We start from the raw sequence: 26,881 nt of genomic DNA, 5'->3' as shown, positions 1-26,881 counted from the left end.
TGTTTTATTACAGTTGTCCTAATTTTCGTCCATTGCTCTCCTCTGCCCCTTCTTCCCCCGACTCCCACAGTCAATCCCCACCCTGTTGTCCATGCCAGTGGGTCATTTGCACTTGTTCTTTAACTTGTCCCTTCCCCTTCTTTTCTCCCTTATCACCCCCACTCTGGTTCCTGTCAATTTTGTTCCTTGTTTCCATGCCTCTGGTTCTATTTTGCTCATTAGGTTCCTGTTATGGGTAGGATTATATGGTATTTGTCTTTCGCTGCCCAGTTTATTTTGCTTAAGATAATACTCTCAAATTCCATTCATGCTGTCTCCAATGGTAAATGTGTCTGCTTAGTATTCCATTATATAAATATATCACAATATTTTAATCCACTCATTTATAGATGGGCACTTTAGGTTGTTTACAGCACTTGGCTATTGCAAATAATGTTGCTATGGACACTGGGGTGCATAGGTTCTTTTGAACTGTTGTTTCAGGATTTTTAGGGTATAATACTAGCAGTGAAATTGATGGGTAAAAATACAGTTCTGTTTTTAGATTTTTGAGGAAATTTTATGCTGTTTTCCACAGTGGCTGCACCAATCTGCATTCCCACCAACATAGTACTAGGGTTTCCTTTTCTCCATATTCTCCCTAGCCCTTGTTGTTGGTTGATTTGTTGATGAGGGCCATCCTGGCTGATGTGAAGTGGTATTTTGTTTTGGTTTTAATTTACATCTCTCTGATAACTAGTGATGCTGAGCATCTTCCCATATGTCTCTGGGCCCTCTGTATGTCCTTCTTGAAGAAATTTCTGTTCAGGTTCTTTGCCCATTTTGGAATTTGTTTGTCTTCCTGGTGTGGAGTTGTGAGTTCTTTGTATGTTTTGGAGATCATTGGCAAATATAGTTTCCCATACAATTGATTCCTTTTTCACTTTGACAGTATTTTCTTTAACCATGCAAAAGCTTTTTAGTTTTACATAGGCCCATTTCTTTATTCTTGCCTTCATATCCCTTGCCCTAGAGCAGGGGTGTCAAGCTCATTTTCACCAGGGACCACATCAGCCTCGCTGTTGCCTTCAAAGGGCTGAGTGTAATTTTAGGACTGTATAAATGTGACTACTCCTTAACATCTGAGCGAGAGCTCAGCACTGCTGCTGGATGGAAACAAGGTGCTGGGCTGGATAAAACAAGGTGGAGGGCTGGATTCATCCTGTAGGCCTTGTGTTTGTCACCTGTGTTCTAGAGGATGCATCAGTGAAAATATTACTGTGTGGCATATCTGAAATTTGCCTATTTTCTTTAGGAGTATCATGGTGTCATATCTTATATTTAAGTCTTTTATCTATCTTGAGTTTATTTTGTTTCATTAATAATGGCCATTCTGACCTGTGTGAGGTGGTATCTCATTATGTTTTTAATTTGCATCTATCTGATGGCTAGTAATGTTGAGCATCCTTTTGTATGCTTATGGGCCCTTTGTATGCCCTCCTTGAAGAAGTGTTTGCTCAGGTCATTTGCTAATTTTGTAACTGGATTGTTTGTCTTCCTGGCATTGAATCATATGAGTTCTTTATATATTTTGGGGATCAAACCTTTGTCTAAGTTATCATCGGCAAATATGTTTTCCCATATTTGGGTTTTCCTTTCACTTTGATGATGTTTTTAGCCATGCAGAAACTTTTTAATCTGATGCAGGCCCATTTGTTTATTCAATCCTTTATTTCCCTTGCCCTGGAAGATATATCAGAGAAAATACTGCTGTATGGGATATCTGAAGTTTTACTGCCTATGTTTTCCTCTAGGACTTTTATGGTTTCCCAGCTTATGTTGAAGATTTTGAGCCATTTTGAGTTTATCCTGGTGCATGGTATAAGTTGGTAGTCTAGTTTCATTTTTTGCATGTTCATTCCAGATCTTCCAGAAACATTTGTTGTAGAGGCTATTTTTATTCCATTTTATGTTTCTGTCCCCTTTGTTAAATATCAATAGACCTTAGAGACATGGGTTTATTTCCGGGCTCTCTACTCTGTTCCATTGATTGATGTGTTTGTTCTTCTGCCAGTACCAGACTGTTTTGATTATAGTGGCCTTGTAGTATAGGTTGGTATCAGGCATTGTGATCCCTCCTGCTTTGTTCTTCTTTCTCAGAATTGATGAGGCTATTCAGGGTCATTTTTGGTTCCATATAAATTTTTGAAATATTTATTCTAAATTTGTGAACTATGTCATTAATATTTTGATAGGGATTACATTGAATATATAAATTGCTGTGGGGAGAGTGGACATTTTAATTATATTAATTCTTCCACTCCATGAACATAGTACATGCTTCCATTTATTTGTGTCTTCCTTAATTTCTTTTTTCAGTGTTCTATAGTTTTCTGAGTACAGGTCTTTTACCTCCTTGGTTAAGTTTATTGCTAGGTAATTAATTTTTCTTCTTATTATAGTAAATTAGATTTTTTTCTTAGTTTCTATTTCTAGTATTTCATTTTTGGTGTATAGAAATGCCTTTGATTTTCAAATATTGAGTTTATATACTGCTATTTTGCTAAATTCGCTTATTAGGTCAAGTAGTGTAGTAGACCGCTCCGCCTGATTTTAGGAATTGTATTTCCACCCCTTGTGGCTAAGGGTGAGAGACTACCTTTGGAATGCCAGCCACAGGAGACAGAGCCTGTCTCTGGTAGCAAACCCTGCCTCAGTTCCTCTCCCTGCCCCCAGAGCTTGGTCGGAAGTCAAGGGTAAGACCCCTCACAGTGGGGGGCAACCTAAGCCAGACTTGATCACCTGGGAGGCCTTCCTTCAATGGAAGGACTCAGGGGGCTGCAACAGAGAGCAACGGACTCTCGCCCCCCACCTTTGTCAAAGCCTGAGCCCCCATGTTCTCTGGGAGAAGCACTTCCTGACTCTAATCCCCTTAAGCCTGAATACCTGATGGGGAGAGGTGCAGCTCCTTGTCTTGCTAGAGTGTGTCCTGGGGAAAAATCTGGCACCACAAAGACTTGCTGATAAACCTGTGAAATCTGCTCTGCTAAGAGTGCTTTCATTCATATGATAAGGGTCCGAGAGGAAATGAGTATGTCTCCCAAAGTTTCTGCAACTCTCTTCCTGACAGACACTCACTCAGACTGTTATTTACTGTTTGATCCTTGCCGCCCTGTATTCCTGTGTATTACAACCCAATAAAAGGCTATGGAAGAGGGCGCTTGGGGGGACTTCTTCTCCTCGGAGAAACTGGTTGCTGCTGGCCTCTCTCTCCCCAGAGAAACTGGCCACAGCCCACTCCTCCATCCCCAAATAGATCTCATCTTGCCTCGGCCATATTTACTCATTCACGCATGTCTGTGGCACCAGGGGGACCTCGCGAAGTAGTCACTCCCACAAAGTAGTTTTCTGGTGGAGACTATAGGGTTTTCTAAGTACATTATCAAGTCATCTGCAAATAAAAACAATTTTTCTTCCTTCTTTCAAATTTAGATGCCTTTTATTTCTTTTCCTTGCCTAATTCCTGTGGCTAGAACTTCCAATACTATGTTGAATAAAAGTGGTGAAAGTGGACATCTTTGTGTTTTTCTTGATTTTAGTGGGAGAGCTTCTAGTTTTTGCCTATTGAGTACCATATTGGCTATAGGTCTCTTGTATATGGCCTTTATTATGTTGAGGAATGCTCCCTCTATTCCCACTTTGCTGAGTGTTTTTATCATAAACACTGGGTGCTTTTTCCACATCTATTGATATGATCATGTGATCTTTGTCTTTCATTTTATTTATTTGTTGTATTATGCTTATTGATTTACAAATATAATGCCATCATTTTATCCCTGGGATGATTCCACTTGATCATGGTGCATGATCTTTTTAATGTGTTGCTGGACCTGGTTCGCCAATATTGTGTTGAGGACTTTAACATCTATGTTCATCAGCACTATTGGCCTGCAGTTTTCTTTCTTTGTTTTGTCTTTATCTGGTTTTGGAATTAGGATAATAATGACCTTGTAAAGAGTTTGGGAGTCTTCCCTTTTCTTGAATTTTTTGGAATATTTTGAGGACAGGAGTTATCTCTTCCCTAATATTTGGTAAAATTCACCTGTGAAGGCATCCATTCCAGGGCTTTTGTGTGCTGGTGTTTTTTTTGACTAGTGCTTCAATTTCACTAATTGTTATTGTCCTACATAGGCTTTCTGCTTCTTCAGTTTTGGAAGATTGTATGTTTCTAGAAATTTGTCTATTTTGTCCTGGGTGTCAATTTTATTGGCATATAGTTTTTTCATAGTAATTTCTTATGACCTTTGTATTTCTGTGGTTTTGGTTGTAATTTCTCTTCTTTCATTTCTGATTTTATGTATTTGCTCCCTCTCTCTTTTTTTCTTGATGAGGCTGGTTAAATTCTTGTCAATTTTGTTTTTCTTTTCTAAGAACCAGCTCCTGGATTTATTGGTCCTTTGAATTTTCTCTTTGTCTATCTGTCATTTAATTTTGCTCTGAGGATTATTTCCTTCCTTCTACTCACTCCGGGGTTTGTTTCTTGTTCCTCTAGTTCCTGTAGATGGAGGGTTAGGTTGTTTATTTGAAATATTTTTATCTTTTTAAGGTAGGTCTGTATTGCTATGAACTCCCATTTCAGGAGTACCTTTAGTGTGTTCCATTGGTTTTGGGCTGTTGTGTGTTTATTTTAAAATTGTTTCCTGAAACTTTTTTTATTTCTTCCTTGATCTCATGGTTAACCCATTCATTACTTAAAAGTATGTTATTAGTTTCAAGTCATTGTGACCTGAGAAGATGCTTGATATGGTTTCAATATTCTTGAGTTTTTAAAGCATGTTTTGTGACCTACCATGTCATCTATCTTTGAAAATGTTCCACATATATTCAAAAAGAATGCATATTTTGCTTCTTTGGAGTGAAATGTTCTGTATATATATTAAGTCCATTTGATACAGACTGTTGTTCAATACCACAATACTCTTGTTAATTCATTGCTTGAAGGATCTATCCATTGTTGTCAATGTGGAGTTTTAAAATTTCCTACTATGAGTGTGTTGCTGTTGACATATTTCCTGAAGTCCTCTGAGATCTTCCTTAATATATTTTGGTGCTCTTATATTGAATGCACACATATTTATAAGGTATATATCTTATCAATGGATTGCTCCCTTGAGTATTATATAGTGTCCTCCTTTGTCTCTTTTTATGGTCTCTGTTTTGAAATCTATTTTGTTTGATATACTATATTGCTATCCCAGCTTTTTTTCATGTTCATTTGCTTAGAATATTTTTTCTATCCCTTCACTTTCATCTGTTTAGATATTTTGTTCTGAGGTGGATCTCTTATAGACAGCATATATATAGGTTATGTTTTCTTATCCATTCAGCTACCCTGAATCTTTTGATTGGAGCATTTAATCCATTTACTTTTAGGGTTACTATTTATAGATACTTATTCATTGACATTTTTCCCTTTTGTACCTGTGTTCCCCCTTTTTTTCTCCTTACAAAGTAGGCCCTTCAGCATGTCTTGCAATATTGGTTTGGGGGAGGTGTATTGTTCTAGCCTTCTTTAGTCTGGGAAATTCCTTATTTCACCTTCCATTTTAATTGAGAGTCTTGCTAGGTAGAGTATTGTTGGTTGCACGCCTTTGCTTTTCACTACTTGGAATATTCCTTGCCATTACTTTCTGGGTTGGAGCATTTCCATTCAGAAGTCAGCTGCTAGCCTTATCGGGGCTCCCTTGTATTTTACTTCCTATTTCTCCCTTGCTGCCATTATATTCTCTCTTTGTCTTTAAATTTTGCCATTTTTGTGTTGATGTGTGCTGGAATGGGCCTCTTTAGGTTTATCTTGACTGGGACCCTCTGTACTTCCTAGACTTGTGTAACTTTTTCTCTCATCAGATTAGGAAAATTTTTCATCATTACTTTTTCAAACAGGTTTTCTCTGCCTTACTCTTCTTCTTGTCCTTCTGGTATCCCTAATAAAAGGATATTTTTATGTTTCATGTTGTGTGCAGTTCCCTTAACACCTCTTCATTCTTTTTGAGTTTTTTTTTCCCCATTTTGTTGCTCTGTCTGGGATTTGCTGATCCCAGTTTGCTGATTTGAGATTCTGCTTCATCTTGCCTGCTTGTAATTTCTTCTATTGTGTTCTTCAATTCAGAAATTGAATTCTTCATTCTTTCCTTGCTTTTACTGATATTTTCATGTCTTTTTTTATGCTGATGTAGTTTGCAGTAATTCCTTATAGCTTCCCTGTAGTTATTTGTAGCTATCACTGAGTTTGTTGAGCTTCCTTATAACCATTATTTTGAACTCAATGTCTTATAGTTTATTTGCCTCTATTTCATTTAGCATTCTTTTTGGGGATTCCTCTCTTCCTTTTGATTGGGTGTTGTTTGTTTGTCTTCCCATATTAGGTGACTCTTACTTGTTTGTTTCTGCTTCTTGATCTCCTTTGACTCCCTGTCTTCATGGTATGACCCTCAATCGTAGGAGACCTGTTGTATTCAGTATGCAGCCTCCTTGATCTCCTGAAATTTTGATGCTCTTGGGATGCCCTTTATGCCATTTATGTTGGCTCTCTGTGTTGTAACTGGTTTTTGATTGTTGTTGAGTTATTCCTTGGCGGGTCCTTTCCTCTGGCTGCCTAACTGAGAGTCACTCCACCGACCATGTCTCATGTGCTGTTGTGCAGGGTATTAATATTAGGGAAGGCTATGCATGTTTTAGGGTAGGAGGTATATGGAAAATCCTGTACCTTCTGTTAATAATTATTGCTATGAATTTAAAGTACTCTAAAAAGAATGTAGTCTAAAAATTTCTACTGTGGTTCTTTTATAATCCTGTTCTTTGCATATAATTTCAGTTGTATTTTATTTACATAACTATTATAAGTATAGTTGCCTTATAATATATACACATATATCTATATTATCTATCTAGCTATATCTATATTTATATCTATATATATATAATCTGATCTTTATATCTGATATCTATAGCATCAACATAAACTGACAGCATAAGCTTCATATTCATATTGGTTCCCCTGGCTTCCCAAGTCATACAGGGCTGATGCAGAAGTGTCCAGCGGATTTTGCACATGACTTGGGTTTGTATCACATGTGAGAAGCCTTTTAAAACTTAAGCACCTTTAGTATTTTGTAACTGGTAGTAACCAAACCTGCTTAGGCATTCCAAGAGGGCAACATTATATTTATACTCAACATTAAATAGAACTTCCCATATTCCACAGGGAAACACTACCTTAATATTCTAAGGACATTGACTTTCCAAATTAACTTGAAAAGAGAGGCTGGGGAAAAAAAGCTGATGCCTCTGCACAATGATATGCAAAAATCAAGAGACCCACAGAAAACTGTCTTCTAAATATATCATCTTGATGAGTATATAAAGTGGTATAAGTTTGGAGAGCAATTTGGCAATAAAAACAATATTGCCAAAATAACAGATAAACTCTTATATATCAGGAAACAGGAATATTCATGGCATAGAAAACAGAAAATAATCTAAACATCAATAAGAGGCAAAATAATGAAATTGTAGACTCTTCATAAAATATAATACAAAATACAACATGAAAAATGAACTCGAACTACACACATTATCAGGAATGAATTTCACAAAATGAAGCAAAACTTAATTTTGTAGAAGAAATATTGTAAAATTTAAGTTTAAAGCATTCATTTTGAATATATATACATACACACACAAATATGAAAAATAGTAAATACTTAAATACTAAGTCCGAGATACTGGTCACCTGGGTTAGTAGAGCATCAAGACAAGATACAATTATAAGGGGGTAAAAATGTACTTAACTAAATTTGGTGATGTTTTCTTCTATTTTTACATTGCTAGTGTATATACAAATTATGCATATTTTATTTTTGTGTTTCAGGATCTTATATGTGATGTTTATTATAACTCTGCACTAGTGGTGCTCATATTCAGGCACACATGAGAGTCACAAGACAAATTTCAAGTCTTAACCACCCATATTTCTGCCTCAAAAAGGTCTAGACATTAATTTTTCAATTTTTTCAGAAATATAATTTCTAAAAATCATCCTATTTATGAGACACTTTGAATGCAGATGACCCGGGGGCTACATTTAGGGAGGCAAAGCCCAGTCTTGCTACCCCACCTCATTAATACAAAATCTTCTAACAGCCTAACATTGATTACTCCATAACTTTCACTTCAGGCTGGATAGTTCAAAACTAGAAAAACCCACTGCATATGTAAGTCCTTACTATGTGACAGCACTATGTTAACTGTGTTATAATACTGTTATATATAATTACCATGACTCTCGATGGGTAGGAACTAATTCTATCCCTGTTTTATGAATGATGAAATGAGGCAGAGGAAAGTTAATGCTATATAGATTGAAAGTAGCATCTGCAAAATTTGGTTACACCTAAAATTATTCTTTCTGGTGTTACTGTCCCTTTTCCTTCCTTAGATTTTATCTCCCTCTTCACTTTTTACCAGAGCCAATTTAGTTATAATATTGTTAGAGTAATTTCTGCATATAGATTATAAGGCAGAAATAATTTCATATTAATTGTTATGCCTGTAAATGTCTGCTCATTAACTTGGTAAAGATGTGATGAGATTAAATTCCAGCATAGTGTGTATTTAACTGGCCTCCAAGGAGTGCAGCAGAAAATCCAGCCCAGTAATAACCACACACAATCACTAAATTTAAATACACTAGTAAAAATGAACATAAAACCTAATTGCATGGAAAATACTTTACTCATGCATAGTTGATGCAAGATACTACAGAGTTTCTATAAGTTTTGGAGGGTAAAGATTCTATAAAATAATATAATGTAAATGATGACTTTTTTCACTTTCAGATTTTAGATATTTAAATTAGATTTATGAACTAAAGGCAAAGTACTGTTATCTCAGAAGATAGATACAAGTAATTTAAACTCAGAAAAACATATAAAGAATAATCTGATGTTTTACTATTATTTTTTAAAGATTTTATTTATTTTATCTTTAGAGGGGACAGGAAGGAGAGAGGGAGAAAAATATCAATGTATGGTTGCTTCTTGTGCGTCCCCTGCTGGGAACTGGCCTGCAACCCAGGCATGTGCCCTGACTGGGAATCGAACCATGATCCTTTAGTTTGCAGGCCTGAACTCAATCCACTGAGCTACACCAACCAGAGCTGATGTTTTACTATTATTTAAAGGCACACAAGTTTAATCAAGGTGTACTTTTCTGAATGTTAATATAAGTTTAATATCACTTAATATTTGTAACACATCCTGATTGGAGACTGTTGCTATAATGAGATGCTCTACCTGAGTAATTTTAGTTGGCAGATATATTGATATCATTATTCTTATTACAAACTCTGGAGTACATAATAACTTCATATGTGTATTTAAAAAAGCAATAATGTTGATTTCAAGTCTTTAATTTTAAAGCTTTAATGAAAGTATATATTTCAGCAGTTGAGGAATAAGCAATTAAATACTTCATATTGTATCTCAGTGAGCTATGCAAATGTGAAAATGCAAAAACTAAATGTAATGTTTGCACATACACATGAAAACGCAATATTACTGTACTGTTTGGAGGTAATACCACAAAATCCCCCCAAAACATAGGATCTAAACCATAATTTCAATGACAGTCCAGATCACACCCATATGCATGTTGATTTATTGTGTTAAACATTTTTATCATTTCTATTACAACATTTTTCCATTTAACTTTTTCTATTTATTGGAGATATGTTCCTTTCACATGATTTAGAAGGTCCCTTCAAAAACCCAAACTCCACTACAAGCAGGACTTTTACAAAAAGCTGCAGTTTTCTGATTTTACTACCGAGGGCACTTAAAAGGCAATGTTGCAAAGATGTCAGAAGGACAAATCATATTAATTATTTTTAATTTTAAAAGGAATAAAATCAGCTCCTTTAAGCAGAAGGCTGCAACAGATTCTGAAATGTGAAAGAAAAAAAATGCCATCTTTTCCTTTCCTTCTGTGCTGTGAACTTTTTTCAGCTCTATAGGAGAGAACCTAAAAGAGGAGATGAGGGTGTACACGAACTGAACACCAGACACATATATGCATGTGTTCCACTTATTTTTAAGTAACCTTATAAGAGAGATATTAGTAAGCTCATTTAATAGGAGACTTCCACTTGTGTTTACCAGCCACACTGCTAGTAAAAATAATAACTGATGCTAAAATCCCACACACTTACAGAAGTTATTTTTATGATTATCCCGCAGTATAAACTAGCTAAGATAACATTTTAATGAGTTAAAATACAATTGCCTTATAACTTCAAATAAAGATGAGAAAGGTTTTAAGATATACTGTTATTTTAATAATACCTTTGGGGGTAAAGGTATAATAAGTAACATGGCATTAAGTATATCTTATTTCTATTTCCCATACATTTATCCAATTAATTATATATCCTTCCTTCTTTCATTATTACAAATTTGAGCCTCATTTGATTCCTACTCAGCATAATTTTTTTCTGAATTAGAGTCACTTTTTCAACCCCCAGTAATATTTTTTCATACTTTGTTCATGATCTTAATGCCTTTAGAACTGACAGTATGTTTTTCAATATACAGTGTGTAATATTTTTGTCTCCTATTTCTCTTTAAAAGTTTGTATTTTTTATGTCTAAGTGAAAGTTAAGTAGTTTTTCCTGAAATCTAGCTTGGAGTTTTTGACATATTGATTTAAGATAATCATAATGTGGATTATGACTCTACCAACATCTACTAACTTTGAAATTTTGTTATCTCTAGAGGAGTGTAGGCAACATCTATTTTTAATTCCATCTGCATTGTCACAACATGATAGGTCATTGTCAAGTATAGAATATGTTTAGTTTCTCAGTGTAATCATTTGCAATATTAAAGGTTTTTTAAAAGCACTTAGGGATCCATGTTTATATCAGAATTCAGTGACTGCAAATAATGCAACCGTGGTGATGATCAGATTGACATCTATCCCTATAGAACAAAGATTATATAGACGCAGACAACAATGTCTTTTAAATAATTTACTCCATTGCCTACATGCTGGCACATTCATTTTTAGAGATAGCATGTAATGGATCTAAATATGAAATATTTAAAAGGTATAGTAGGAAGATATTGTAGGATTGAGGAGCTCTAGCAGTACTGTCTTTCAGCACAAATGACCTGGTATTTTGTTGTAATCTTATTTTGTAAAATTCAGCAACAGCTACAGTGACACTAAATTCTTTTAACTTGAGAAGAGTTTTTTCACTATTTAATATCAGGAGATGTATGTATTTATCTATATTTTAATTTTAGACTTCCCTATAAAAATATTACATTTTATCTAATAAGGATCCAAGTCTAAAAGTTGAAGTACTTATTTAAAAATAATTTAAGTAATTATGATTCATCAGCATGATGCATAATATTGAAGATTATGTAGAAAAATGGAAAATGTCCATAATATAATGTAAAGTTAATGTAGCGCAGTACAAAATGTAAGCCATATGGTTGTAGCTGTGCAAAATATATACACCTATTGAGAATTTATGCAAAATAAGAATAGTTGTGTTAGGTGGTGAGATCATGCATGACTAAAAACTCTTATTTATTAAAGAGTAGCAGGAACAACTAAGCAGTATTAACAGCAACAACAACATGAGTTACAAAGTACTGACAAAAGTAAAGTGAATCCCATTTCATTCTAAACAATATTATTTAAAGAAGAAACTATTTGAATACTAGTTCCAATATTTGGAGAAGAAATGAGCCATAATTTTTCTCAACATTGAGTTTGCTAGCTTCCAATGTATACCATGTCTGGAAACTTCAGATTCAGAGGCTGCAGCTCATAACATTATGGTATGAAACTGAGGATTAGCTATATTAAGTAGCAGTTAGAGAAACTGTGAATTTCATAACCACAAGTTTGCTTCTCCTAGAAATGGAATATTCTTTATTTTTCTACAGTTGAATTTTACTTACCTTATTGCTGATGATGGAAAACTTGAATTCATGTCAATTTGATTTGAACTCAGCGTGCTTAAGATTGAAACTTGATCAACTCATGTTGAAACCCAATTGCTTTGAGTCCTGGTGCTACTTGGGAGTGCACTTCAATTGCAGCAGAGGCAGAGAAAGCCCACTCCCCAACTTAATGTCCTTGTCAATGTGGTAGAGGGATACCTAGTGCTTGGATGAGTTGTCTCCTACTGACAGTCTCCCAGACTTAACCAACTTCATTTGGTCTTCTCTTTCCTGTGCTAGCAATTTTTGACCTATACTTTTATGAATGGCTTGGCCCTTGGTGAATAATTCTATTCAGTCTGCATCTTTCCTAGATGAACTCAGATTATTTGGATCTAACAACGCTACTTCTGCCCTTTCTAGGGGTAGGTGGGGTTGGTGAATCCTGACTGCTTCACCTGCACCACAGTGATGTAAAAGACCAGCAAGGCTCCCATCTCTGAAAATTGGCCTCAGCTGAGCTACTTTGCTACTCAAGGTCTCCCCAGGCAGGGCTGAGCTTCTGAAAAAGTTCTGCAGTCTTCCTGAGCTAGAAGCAAGAAGTGAGCCCATACTGCTCCTCCTCAGGTAGGTTATAGGTGTCTATCTCAGGGAACTTCTAGGGCTTATTCTAGTATTCTCCCTTCACTTTTACAAAAATATCCCTCATGCTTGGTGATGCTCTGCATTTACATTTAAGTTCTTCCTGACATAAAGGTTTTTGTAACCCAATATTCTTCTCCCTCAATCATTTCCTCCTGCCCACTCTCAATGCCACAACATCCCATTTGACTTAAAGCCTAGGCCCCCAAGGCTACTGTTTTTGGCTTAGATTTTACAAAATGTAGTCAAAGCTCATTTGCCGTCTTTTTAGTTTTGTGCTAGTGTGTTTTTGAGTGTGTCTTCAACTCCTTGGATCATAAACCTCAACCTCTTCTGCTGCATTTTAAATAATGATAGAGCAGCTGATAAAAGAACTACAAAGCCCTGGCTGGTGTAGCTCAGTGGATTGAGCACGGGCCTGCTGAACCAGACAATCGTGGTTCGATTCCCAGTCAGGGCACATGCCTGGGTTGCAGACCAGTTCCCTGCAGGCCAGTTCCCAGCAGGGGATGAACGAAAGGCAACCATACATTGATGTTTCTCTCCCTCTCTCCTTCCAAAGATAAATAAAATATTTAAAAAAAAGAACTACAAAAAAGTTTAATGTGCATATTTCAAATTCTCAGCTGTTTTAGCAATCGGTTTTTAACTTACATAGTATAATAATACTTTGCGTTTAGCTTTGAACGTCTTGAATGTTACTCCCTGTCATTTTTCTAATTTATATTTCTTATCATGATAATTACCTTATTACAACACAAAACAAAATATCCCAATAACCCTCAGGTAGAGACAGCATTGAGAGGGCCCAAAACTTCAGTGGATCTTTCAGTTTTTCACCCAGTTTGGAAGTTTTCCTTCCTTGACTACTTTAGTGAGCCTCTGATGTCTGAAGGGATGTGAACTGGAGATGCAGGTGGTAAACATCACTGGTAAACTGGTAAACATCACTGGTATATAAATATATGTCAAATATATTGCAAATATACATCAATTGATTTTTTAATGAGAACCAAACATTAGGCATATAGAACAAACTTTTCTGTCATAACCAAATGAAATATTCTTCCTCAGTGATTATAGAAATGGAAGAAATAGAAGACAAATGGAGGCTGAAACTGTCTAAATATATTAAAGTGCTATGATTTAAAGTTAAAAGGTACTTCCAAAAAATTAAGACAAATATTAGAACAGAATTTTATATAAAAGGAGCTCCTTTAGCATTCTGAATATTTTTTATGTTTGTACAGTAGCTAAACATTAAGTGAATGGGTTAAAAACAAAGAATAGCAATATACCTAGTCTTAACTATTTAGTGCATGGTTTTTATATGACTTCATAAACACTCCTGATGTAACTGTTTAAAATATATTCCAAGAGTTACATGAGAATATTTAAATTATAGCTGTCAACCCTAGTCACTGGTGCCAATTCAATGTCCAAAGGAAATCCCAGGTTGGTGTCAATTCAATGTCAAAAGGAATCCCCAATTTAGGGAACAGTAAAGAAGAAAACTTAGTGAAAAACAACTCAATCGTGACAGCACAGCTGTGAAAACAGCAGGGCTGTAGGACAACTCTGGGCCCGTGTGGCCCTAGGGTGGGGCCCTCCCTGGCTGCAGCGCTCTGTGCTGGGTGCGAGTCTGCTTAGCACTTGCACCATCTGGTCTGCTTCACTCCACACCAGTATCCTTCACTCTGCTCTGAACAGAAATCCTTCCTGCTTCAGCTCAACCAAGGAGCCACAGCATCCGTTTCTCTGTAAAAAGGGAAAGTACGCTCCAGAGCCAGAGGTGGGCTGGCTTATCTGGGCAAAAGTCCCTGACTCTGGCTCCTGATTGTTCTGTCTTCATGCAAGTGAGAACTCCAAATTTTCTTGCTCACTGCATGCAAATTTTAGATCCTTTGTGAGATACATAAAATTTAAAAGATAATTGCTAAACCTTAGCTTCAGAAATGCTCAATTATATATTTTTAGCTTTATACGTAAGTTTTATGAATATAAGATAAAATATTTTCTATTTTATGGAGTTATTTAGTAATAACTTTAATGATGAATTTTCATTATGACTTTAGAAACTATATTAAATAATATAGTTTAGAATCATTATTTGGTAGAATTTAAAAAATTTGATGTGCCACAGATAAGGCACATGGAGGTAAAGAATAGATAAATCTTGATTTAATAATAAAATGATCCCTTTCAGTTTATAAAAACTGGTTTATTTTGTTTAAATGATAGAACACATAAAGTTCCACTATCTACAATTTCATCACATAAAGTATCCCCTGATTACTGAACATTTTAAAACAATGAGACATGTTTCCTTTTCTACTGTAATTATAATAAACTATTTTAAGGTTTGAAAAGGGAACAAAATTTGGATATTTAAAAAAGTCCCTATCTAAACTTACACAGTTAATGTGTTATTCTGCTGAACTGAATATGGGTGGTGCTGGCTCAGAAAAATTGTCACTTTGGTCATGGTCAGGATAACATATTTGTACCTGTGGGGAAATGGTACCTTTATGGGAAACAAATTTTCAAGAAACAAGTGATAACCCTGCTAAAAATGGAATATAAGCTTCTTTTAAGGAACATAGTATTTACTTAAATAGATACAAATGTAGTTTATAATACATTCATATTTCAATACATTTCTATGAGCAAATTTGACAACTACAGTGTTCTTTACATAGGAATTGAGAAATCAACCAAAAAGAGTGAGCTTATGTAAATACTCTCTTATGTGGTTTTAGTACAAATCATACTCAGTCAGTCTCCCTCCAATTCATTGTGACCCCAGCGGGTAAGATTCCCAAATGTTGACTTCTGTATAGCATGTCCCTTAATTCAATCACCAGACAACAGAAAGGCTGATCTTATAATTGTGTGTTTTACTTATCTTCCAAAGTTTATGAAATTGCAGTTTAGGAATATAGTAGAGAATATTCAACTAAAGTATCTATATTTACTAAGAAAAATAAAAAAATAATAGCTACCAAATGTTTGCAAATCATTGTACTAAAGGTTTTTTAAAAATTTTATTTCTTGATTTTTAGACAGAGGGAAAGGGAAGGAGAAAGAGTGAGAAACATGAATTTGTGGTTGCCTCTCGTGCATCCCCTACCAGGGACCTGGTTTGCAACCCAGGCATGTGCCCTGACTAGGAATTGAAGCAGCAACCCTTTGGTTTGCAGGCTGGCCCTCAATTCAGTGAGCCACACCAGCCAGGGCTGTACTAAAGATTTTATACATTATTCTTCATTTAGCACTTATAAAAATTTAAGGAGTTAGTATTATTCTTATTTTTTCAATCAACGCAACTGAAACTTAAAAAAAAATGATAACATTTCTCAGGTCATATGGTTTGTAAGAAGCAAAAGATTATATAGAAACACAATATGATCCATTTCTGGGGTACCCCTTTTATTTTTAATAAATATTCTCCATATCTTATTATTCTATTAAATGTGTTGCTTTCACAAATTGTTTTCTGATGAATGTGTAGTTTATTCATATTCCCTTAGAGGAGTGATAAAGAATTTTCAATTAAGGAAGGACTAATTATGTAGAACTGAATTTGCAGCAATGGATGACAGACTAAGACAATTAACCTATCTTAGGAGGAGTGTTAGTCATACAAACAGTTTTTGATTTTGTGAGTCTTGACAGTTTAAGAGAATTCAGATTCTGCTTTTGAATTTTATTTCAGCGCTCTAGTGAATATATGCTCTGGTTACACTGAATTCTGTGCTCATAACTATGATATAAATCATTAAGTGACAGGGTATTTCAATATCGCCTGAGGAAAGAATTTGTGTTTATTACTGGCATATCCTCTCAACCATGCATTTGTTATTTTCATCTATTGAGACAAACAAAAAAAACAAGATTGAAAACCAACTAGCCCTGGCTGGTGTGGCTCAGTGGATTGAGTACCAGTGTACGAAACAAAGGGTTGTCGGTTGGATTCCCAGTCAGGGCACATGCCTGGGTTGCAGGCCAGGTCTCCAGTAGGGGATGTGTTAGAGGTGACCACACACTGATGTTTCTTTCCCACTCTTTCTCCCTCCTTTTTCCTCTGTCTAAAAATAAATAGATAAAATCTTTTTTAAAAAGGAAAAAAAAACCCAACCAATGGCCATATATAACACAGAAGATCATCCTTCTTTAGCAGGTAATGATAAATTCCTATGGAAGACAAACTGGTTTTCTATCAAGTTTGGAAATAACACAGACTAATTATTCTCATATCATGATTAAATCATCAGGTAAAAGGACACCTCAATCTAAAGATTAGTTAACGAACTAATCAGCTTTAATACACTTCAGCTTTAATAAATTGGAATTAGGCAACTCAGCTTCTTTCCTCATAGTTTTTCCAGGATTAGCAAATAGATCATGATTCAGGGTTTTAATATTGGCAATTCTTCTTGGTATTTTTCTGATAAAAGGGGATCATAATTACTTCATTTATTTTTATGAATAACTTGAATATTGTTTTACATCTACAAGATATTTTACTAATGCTAATTCTGGATTTATTACTAATGGTTTTATATTCTGATCCTTTAAATGCCATCTGACCCTCCACTCCTCATCAATAACTTTCTCTAACAGCCTTGTTAACTCCTTACTTCTAGTGGGTTGTGATTCCAACCATCCTGCATTTGCCTCCAAAGTACAGGAAAACCTTGTTTTATTGTGTTCTACTTTATTGTGCTTCACAGGTATTGTATTTATTATTTTTTTACAAGTGGTAGGTAAGACTGTTCACCAGCAAAAAGATTAAAACTCACTTTGTTGCACTTCATACTTTATTACAGTGGTCTAGAACCAACCCATACCTCCAAGAGACCTTTAACTCACTTTCTTTGGGTGGTTTGTAATGGAACCTATAATATCGCTGAGGTATGCCTGTAATTTGATCTTATTCTCCTGATCAAATAATCTGAGTGATTATTCTTTTGTAATATTATTTATAATAATAGCTAACATCATTTAACAATCACTATGTACTTTGTTGAATTATTCAGTTTAACTAAGTTGAGCTCTATAATGTCCACAAGAATATTTTCTAAGTTTTGTTAGGGTACTTTAGCTTGATACTACTTAAATAGATAGGGCAATCAATTGTACATGCATAGGGATAAACCTCAGATTAATGTATATTTGTAAACTTTAACAGAAAATCATAATATATTCCTTCAACAAGGAAAACAAAAGAAAAAAATAAACAAATGTGACTACATCGAACTAAAATTTTTTGCATAGCAAAAGAAATCATTAACAAAGTGAAAAGATAACCCCTGAATAGAAAAACATGTTAATCAATGATACATGTGACAAAGCATTAATATCCAAAATTTACAAAGGATTCATACAACTCAACATTGAAAAATCCAACAATCCTATTAAAAAATGGACAGAGGACCTGAATAGACACTTTTTTCTAAAAGGACATACAGATGGCCAATAGACATACACAAACTTGCTCAACCTCACTAATAATCAGAGAAATGCAAATTAAAACCACAATAAATGTCAGAGTGACTATCTTCAATAAATTAACAAACAGCAGTTGTTGATGAGGATGTGGAGAAAGGAAACCCTCATACACTGTTGGTGGGAAAGCAGACCGGTTGCAGTCACTGTGGAAAACAGTATGGAGGCTCCTCAAAAACGTAAAAGCCAAAATGCTCTATGATTGAGTGATTTTACTTCTGGGTATATATATATATACCCTTGGGTTTCTTCTTTGTTGAAGAAACCCAAGACACTAATTCAAAAGAACGTAGGCACCCCTGTGTTCATCAGTGTTGTTTACAATAGTCAAGATGGGAAAGAAGTGCCCAAGAACAGAGCGGTGAATAAAAAGGCTGTGGTCCCTTTACACAATGGAATACTACTTGGCCATATTATGAAATATAATCTGGAGGAAGCAAAAGGTGATTCAAAAGGAGGCTCTGATAATTTCTCTGGCAAGAAACTGGACTTGGTGACAGTGGTACAGGTGGATATAAATGAAAACTTACAGTAGATTCGAGAGAGAAAATTGGCAGCAATTGGTTATGAACTGGATAGAATAAATGAAACAGAAATGAGGGTCAAAAACTTATCCCAGTTTCCCTCTGGTTTAAGCAGTGAACTAAAGGATGGAAATATTCAGCGTAATGGGGACATTTGAGGAAGGCTAGGCCAGAATAGATTGGGATTTAGACATGTTATGTATGAGACTTAACTGAGGCATCTAAGTACAGATCTGTTAAGTGGGTAAGTCCAGGGACATAACACTAAAATTTTGAGAACATTTCTTGTGGACTTTTTTTTGTTAATTGATCGGTAATGTAGGTAATGGTGAGCATATATTGTATAGCAGCTCCACTGAATAAAAATAAAGTAGGTGGGGAAATAAAGAGATTAAAAGCAAATACTCCAGGACAAGATTGCAAGACTGGATGGGGAGTATAGTTTGGCAGAAAAAATGAAACATTACATCAATGTCAACCAAGTAATTAACGCAAAGATGTCAGTCATTTTAATCAGACAATAACATCAACAAAAATACTGAAATAATGTAAATTTTAGCTCACATTAAGCAAAGGTAGCCTTTAATAGTCAACAGCACAGTTCTCAATAGAAAAGAAATCTAACAGGATTTTTACCCCTCTGCAAACCCAGCCCTGGAGACACCAGGAAGGCAGGAGGGAGATCAATGGACCTAAGGAGAAAACTGTGAGGCCCCACATCAGCCTCTGTCTTATGGGTGTTTTGTCATGGTTCTTCTTGCATTTCAAATGGGACTTGTTGTTGTATGTGCTAAGTTTGTCTTTATTTATTTAAAAATGACAGTTTTAGCCCTGGCTGGTGTAGCTCAGTGGATTGAGTGCGGGCCTAGGAACCAAGCAACCACAGTTTGATTCCCAGTCAGGGCACATGCCTGGGTTGCAGGCCAGTTCCCAGCAGGGGGCTCATGAGAGGCAACCAGACACTGATGTTTCTCTCCCCCTCTCCTTTCCTTCCCTTCTAAAGATAAATAAAATCTTTTAAAAAAATGAGTTTTTTGGGCCATAATGTGGCTTACATATTACTAGAATTTTATCATATAAATCCAAGGGCATTACCTAACAAGATTCATTGAACAGAGATTTAGGACAGAAAAGGCATAGAACTGTGTAGTAATGTCTTAAAAGCAAAAGGTTCCATAGTGGTTAAGGATTGAATACCTAGGTCCGGTTGCTGGTCTTTGTTTTTATTTTTATATCTATTAACCGTTTGTATTTGGGCACATCAAGAAATTTCAGGGAAGCTTTTTCCTCAGCAATAACATCAGGATGGTCTTTAAAACCATCATATCTTTGAAGTGGATGAGTATTTGAACATTGTGGAATATGTAATTCTATAGTTGAGATGTATTATTAACGCTATACCATAATCCACTATTCGCTGTGCCTTTCTATTATTAGCTAGCTGAATATTAGCAGTAGTGCATAAAAATCTATAATTAGATTGAGTAAAAATAAAACAAGACATACTAACTGGAAATATTTTAATTTAAAATGTTCTAAAGCTATGAAAAATGTTAAATTGTAGAAACATAATGAGAATATATAACCAATTATTATAAATTTATCACTAAAATAAATGCAACATTTTATCATATTGTGCTCAGATCTCTTTTTAAAAGAGATACAATTTTACTTGAGGAACACCACATTCTATTTCCACATACATTTCTTTGCCCCCTCACTGCATGGAAGATTTATATACAGGATGTATTATCTTTTCCTAAATAAGGTTCTATACTTTTCCAACATATGTTTGAATATATAAAAGTCATCTTATACCTGAAACTATAGTAATCTAAAAAAAAAATCTCCTTCTTCCACATACTGACTTTTTTTTGCTATGCTAAAGCAACCGCACTAAAATAAGCACAGCACTGTAATGATGTATGAGGGGGGACCCAAAAATACTGGAAGCATCTTCTGGAGAACGGGCCCCTGGCAGTACAGGCTTCCCCCACTAGGTGAGTGAGTGTTCTAGGAGCCCATCTGCATCAGTGTGCCAGCTCGCCTTCTGAGAGGCTGCCTTCAGCTTCAGTGAATTTGTTTTGCAGACTCATTCAGTGCATTTGCTTATTTCACAATGGGTTATATAGGAACACACCTGACCACACTGCCCTGAGTGTTCAGCAGTCTTTGAACAAAAATGGCATGACCCCCATGCCCCACCCTCCCTGTTGACCTGATCTCACCCGAAGTGACTTTTTTGTTTGTTTCCTTGGATGAAAAAGTCCTCGAAGAGAAACATTTTGCTGATGTGAAAGAGGTGAAACAAAAAATGGCAGAAACACAGAAAGGCATGAAAACTGATGAGTTCAAGGGGTGTGCAGGGTGGAGGGGAATGAAGGGAGGAAATAGAACTGTAATGGCATAATCAGTAAAATATATTTTAAAAAAACTGATGAGTTCAACAACTGTTTTGAGCAGTGGAAAATATGTCTCAATAGGTGTATTGCATGAAATGGGTACTTTGAAGGCGTATGAAGTTTACACATGTAAGAACAAATACACAATTTTTTATAAATAAATTTCAGTTTTGTGGGGTTCCCCCCTTGTAAAATGTATATAACACAAGATCTACAAGAGTTTTTCCTATTATTGGTCTATGCTTACTGCTTTGGATATGTCAGTAAGCCATATCTAAAATCTTTCTGTCGTCAACTAATAAAGGTTAAGAATCTACTTTATGTACAAGGTAATGCTATCTAGCATTTTGTAGGGGAGAAAATGCGCATTTTCTCAAGATTTACACTATTTTATATGGCAATACTTCTTTTGCTACAATCTCTAAAACATGGGGAGTCCCCAGACCTGGTTAAATATACAGATTAATCAGTTTCTCTTTTTGGTTGTACAACCTAAAATTTCTTTTTTAATAGATTATGTTTTTTATCTCACAAAATGCACTCTTTTAATTTTAGTGTTAGGGCAGAGTTAGCTTAATGTAGCTGTTACAGAGACAACAGCTGGGTATATGCCCTGACTTTTTTACTACTCTAACTCCATCATTCTTTGTTTGATGCTTCAAAAATTTTATTTTCAAATCTTGACCAAATTTTCCAATTCTACACTGGACCTAGGATAATGTCCTTTTGTTTCTAATCAAAGAAAGTATTTCCCTTCCTCACCTTCCTTAAAGAGTCACTGGGTAAAAGATCCAAATATAATGATTTCATTTCCCAGTAAAACCTAACTGCACTTATTGCTTTCTAATAAATATTCTTGTGATATTATTTGTACTGGATGGCATATTGGAATGCTTCTGACTTCACCACAAAGTTCATACTTTATCTTGAGTTGTGGTTTTGCTCATTAACTAAGCATTACTTGGTCATTTATTATGATAGTCTGGATTCTGAGCAATAGTCTTTTGAAGTTGAAATGATATTAAATGCCTTTGTACATAGCGCCTGCTTGATTGCTGAATTTTTTTCTACATTTAGTTGATGATTAGAACTATCAACTCTAGGCCCCATTATAAAATATATTTTTATTATTTGAAAAAGAAGAAAATTTTAAACAATGTTGGGGTTGAGTAGAGTCACTTTATAAGCAAGTGTGTTTACAAAATATATATTTGTTGAAAAAAGGAAAATTTATAAACATTATAAAATATCTTTGAAATATTCGAAGTCTGTAAAATAATATTTTAATATTATTTAAATCACATTATTATTGACACGCATTAATAATAAAAGTGCAATTTTACAAATTGGGCTTAATCTATAAGAGAATATATAAACAACAGGAGTATCTGTGAGGCATGTACTTTTCTGAGCCTAATATAATTTGCAGACATACAACCCAAAATAAAAGTGTTCAGGAGTGTTCAAACACACTAATCATATTTGAGAAAATTCATACCTGAGCCATTTAATTTCACCAAATTGTTTTTGATGTTTCTAATATACAATAGGACATGCTTCAGTGTTCTCATAAGCATTTGAAGGGTTTGGTCCATAAATAATGAATAGTATATTCTTTTTCACTGAATTTATTGAGGTGACATTGGTTAATGATATTATGTAATTTTCAGGTGTACGATTCTACAATACATAATCTATATGCTGTATTATGTATTCACCATCCCAATTCAAATCTCCTTGCATCACCATTTATTCCTCTATACTTTTTTCTCCCTCCCCACACACCCCTTTCCCTCTGGTAATCAAAATACTGTCATATGGTTCTGTGGGGTTTCTTTTTTTCCTTCCCTTCCCTTCCTCCCTTCCTTCCCTCCATCCCCCTCCCTCCTTTTCCTTCCTTCCTTCCTTCCTTCCTTCCTTCCTTCCTTCCTTCCTTCCTTCCTTCCTTCCTTCCTTCCTTCCTCCCTCCCTCCCTTCCTTTTTTTCTTTCTTTCTCTCTCTCTCCTTCCACCTTTTTTACCCAGCCCTACAACCCCCCCATCCTCTGACAGCTGTCAGTCTGTTCTATATCTATGAGTTTGTTTCTACTTTGTTAGTTTATTATGTATAAGTAAAATCATATGGTAATTGTCTTTCTTGTATTGGCTTTTTATACTTAGCATAAGGCTGTCCAGGTCTACCTATGCTGTTGCAAAGGATAAGATTTCCTTCTTTTTTTTATGATTGAGTACTCTTTCATTGCATAAATATACCATAGCTTTTTATCCACTGATGGGTACTTGGACTGTTTCCAAACTCTGGCAATTGTAAACAATGCTGCAATGAACATAGGGGTGCATATATTCTTTTAAATTAGTGTTTTGGGTTTCTTTTGATGTATTCTAAGAAGTGGAACACTTGTCACAAGTCAGTTCCATTTTGAATTTTTCTCTTACTGCTCTCCACAGTGGCTGCATCAGTTTGCATTCCCACCAACAGTGAAGGAGCATTCTCTTTTCTCCACATCCTTGGCAACAACTACTGTCTCTTGCTTTATTGATGATGACCATTCTGACAGGTGAGAGGTGATATATCATTGTGTTTTTAATATGTGTGTCTCTGATGATTAATGTTGAACATTTTTCCATATGTCTGTTAGCCAACTGGATGTACTCTTTAGAGAAGTGTCTACTCAGGTCTTTTCCCCATTTTTAATTGTTTTTTTTCCTGGTGTTGAGTAGTATAAGTTTTTTTTTTATATATTTTGGAAATTAACCCCTTATCAGATGTGTCATTGGTAAATGTTTGCCCATTCAGTGGGTTCCCTTTTTACTTTGTTGATGGTTTCCTTTGCTGTGCAAAAGCTTCTCAGTTTGATGTAGAAAAACAGCACTTTGTTCACAATGATCCTTAGCACCTCACAAATTCTTCTTAGTTGGCAATCTGTTCTTATGCAAGTGACATGTTTGCAAATTGTCAACAGGTTTTTACATTTAGATCAGTCATAATATGTCCTCAATGTATATATATATAAATATATATATTTATATATATATTTAATGTATAAATATATATATATATTCACCTGTATTCCAACTCACACTTCTTTTATTCCTGAACATAGTTAAGAGTTATGAATGTAGTCACTGAATTTTCACATCATTTACCTCACCTCATTTAGTTTTCAAGAATAAATTAAATATTACATGAATGTAGGAGAATTTATCATTGTTTCATTTTAGTAAATGTACTTGATTATTCAAAATTAGATTGCTTCTTTCCCTCCAGATTAATCTGTAAATCCACTTGTTATCACAGTGTTTTGAAAATTGTCTCAGAATGATGAACATGTGGGGAAAGTAAGAATAAGTCTTTTGCTACCTTTTCACCTTTTCATGAGATCCTCTGGATAATGAATGAATGAATTTTAATAATAACAGTTTCCCTTTATCTGTGCTTTATGTGTTGCATTAATCACTTTCTGAAATCATCCTGTTTATTTTTTCTGCCTGTCTCCAGATCAGAATAGAGCTTTATGAGATCATAACTCTTTCTGTTCTATTCATTTCTTAAACCGTGTACATACTTGTATAACAGTATATAACATCTAATTACAAAAGAAAAATCAAAGGACATTAAGGCTTTAGTTATTTATGGGAACAGGTGTCATATTTTGTGGTTCCTGCACAAGGATCACATCTGTACAGATATGTTTATTTAATCATTTACTTATTGATTCATATAGTCACTCAAAACACATTTGCTGAGCTTCACTGAGTTCTTTACACTATATTATTTTTTAATCTTCACCCAGGGACATCCTTATTGATTTTCAGAAAGGGGGAAGGGAAGGAGAAAGAGAGGGAGAGAGACATCAGTCAGTCACCTCTTGTGGGTGCCCCTACCAGCCTGAACCCACAACTCACACAGGTGCCCTGACCCATGATTAAACAGTTTGAACCCAGACAGATTGAACCCATGATCCTTCAGTTTACAGGTTGACACTCCAACTGACTGAGCCACACCTGCCAGAGCCATTATATATTTAAGCATTCATTTAAAATAAAGCATATTTGTCTCAAATGGTAGTATTCCACCTTTTCTTATGGCTGAGTAATCTTCCATAGCATATATTTACCACTTCCTTATCCAGTCCTCTATCCAGAGACAATTTGGTTGTTTCCATGTTTGGCCACTGTGAATAATGCTGCAATGAATGTAGGGGGCCACACTTTTTTGTGAATAAATGTTTTTAATTTTTTTTGGATAGATACCCAAAAGAGAGGTTGGTGGATCATATGGTAACTCTGTTCTTAATTTTTTGAGGAGCCTCCATACTGTTTCCCATAGTGGCTCCACCAGTTTACATTCCCATCAGCAGTGAAAAAGAGTTCCTTTTTCTCCACAATCTCTTCAACACTTAGCATTTGTCTTGTTCAGAATAGCCATTCTAACAGGGTGAGATTGTATCTCATTGTAGTTTTGATTTGCATTTCCCTAATAGCTAGTGAAGGTGAGCATTTTTTCGGATATCTTTTGACCATTAGTATGTCTATTCAGGAGAAGTGTCTGTGTAGGTCCTCTGCCTATTTTTTAATTGGATCATTTGTTCTTTTGCTGTTGAGTTGCGTGAATTTTTTTAAAATATATTTTGGATATTAACCCACTGTTGGAGGTGTTGTTTGCAAATATCTTGCCTCATTGAGTTGGTTGCCTTTTTGTTTCTTTTGCTGCCCAGGTTTTTTGTTTGTTTGTTTGTTTTTTAGTTCGATATAGTCCCAATCATTTGTTTTGGTTTTTACTTCCTTTACCTTTGAAGTTAAATTTATAAATTAATCTCTAAGACCAAGGTCCATAAGTTTAGTACCTATGTTTTCTCCTGTGAAATTTATGACAGTTCTTATACTTAGGTCTTGGGCCATGTTGAGTTAATATTCTATATGATGACAAATAGCAGTCTAGTTTCATTCTTCTGCATGGGGCTTTTCAATTTTCCCAGCACCATTTATTGAACAGGCCTTCTTTTCTCCACTGTGTGGTCTTGTCTCCTTTGCAACAATTATTTGTTCATGTACATATCTGGGCTCTCAATTCTGTTCAACTGGTCTAGTTGTCTATTTTTCTGTTGGTATCATGCTGTTTTGATCATTGTCACTTTATATAGTATAAATTTAAAGTCAGGAAGTGTGATATCGCCAGTTTGTTCTTTTTTTTTCTCGTGATTGCTTTGGTTATTTGGGGTCTTTTGTAGTCTCATACAAATCTAATAATTTTTTCATTCAATTCATTTAAAAACTCCCATTGAGATTTTGATGGTGAATGCATTAAATATTTATATGGTTTTGGGTATAGTCATTTTAAATATGTTCATTCTTCCAATCTATGAAGATGAAATATCTTTCCATTTCTTTATGTCTTCTTTAATTTCTTTTAATGATGTGTTTTATTTTTCAGTGTCTAGGCCCTCACATTCTTTGTTAATTTTATTCATAGATATTTTCTTCTTTTCATTGTCATTACTAAACAAATTGAGAATATTATGCTAGGCAAAGTAAGTCAAATTAAATAAATATTCAAATTTGACCTACTCCAACATTTTCTTCATTCAATTTTCCCCTCCCTCTTCACTACTCTAATCTAAATCCTACTACAAATATGCCCAAATGTAGTCTATTCCTTTATTGTAATAGTATACAATATACTCTACATGATATGAATAGACTATAGATGTAAATTTGTTTATGATTCAAAACTATAAAATGAACCCAGATTATCTATTGATTGTCCACAGATTCCTAAAGACTACCATTAAATGCCCTATGTCAAGTGGTTC

The 26,881-nt window shown here is 35.0% G+C and overlaps 1 protein-coding gene across 1 annotated transcript in view; it reads right to left on the bottom strand.

The window, feature by feature from the left end:
* MDGA2 (MAM domain containing glycosylphosphatidylinositol anchor 2) overlaps nt 1–26,881 on the bottom strand; it is an 875,220-nt gene that overhangs the window by 60,781 nt on the left and 787,558 nt on the right. The gene's annotated exons all lie outside the window — the stretch shown is intronic.

The sequence above is a fragment of the Artibeus jamaicensis genome, unplaced genomic scaffold (genome assembly GCF_021234435.1).
Source record: "Artibeus jamaicensis isolate MK-2021 breed Jamaican fruit bat unplaced genomic scaffold, CSHL_Jam_final scaffold_286, whole genome shotgun sequence".
In the NCBI taxonomy this organism is placed as follows: Eukaryota; Metazoa; Chordata; class Mammalia; order Chiroptera; family Phyllostomidae; genus Artibeus; species Artibeus jamaicensis.
Note: the sequence above shows the minus strand (reverse complement) of the source record. Positions and strands in the feature narration are given on the sequence as shown.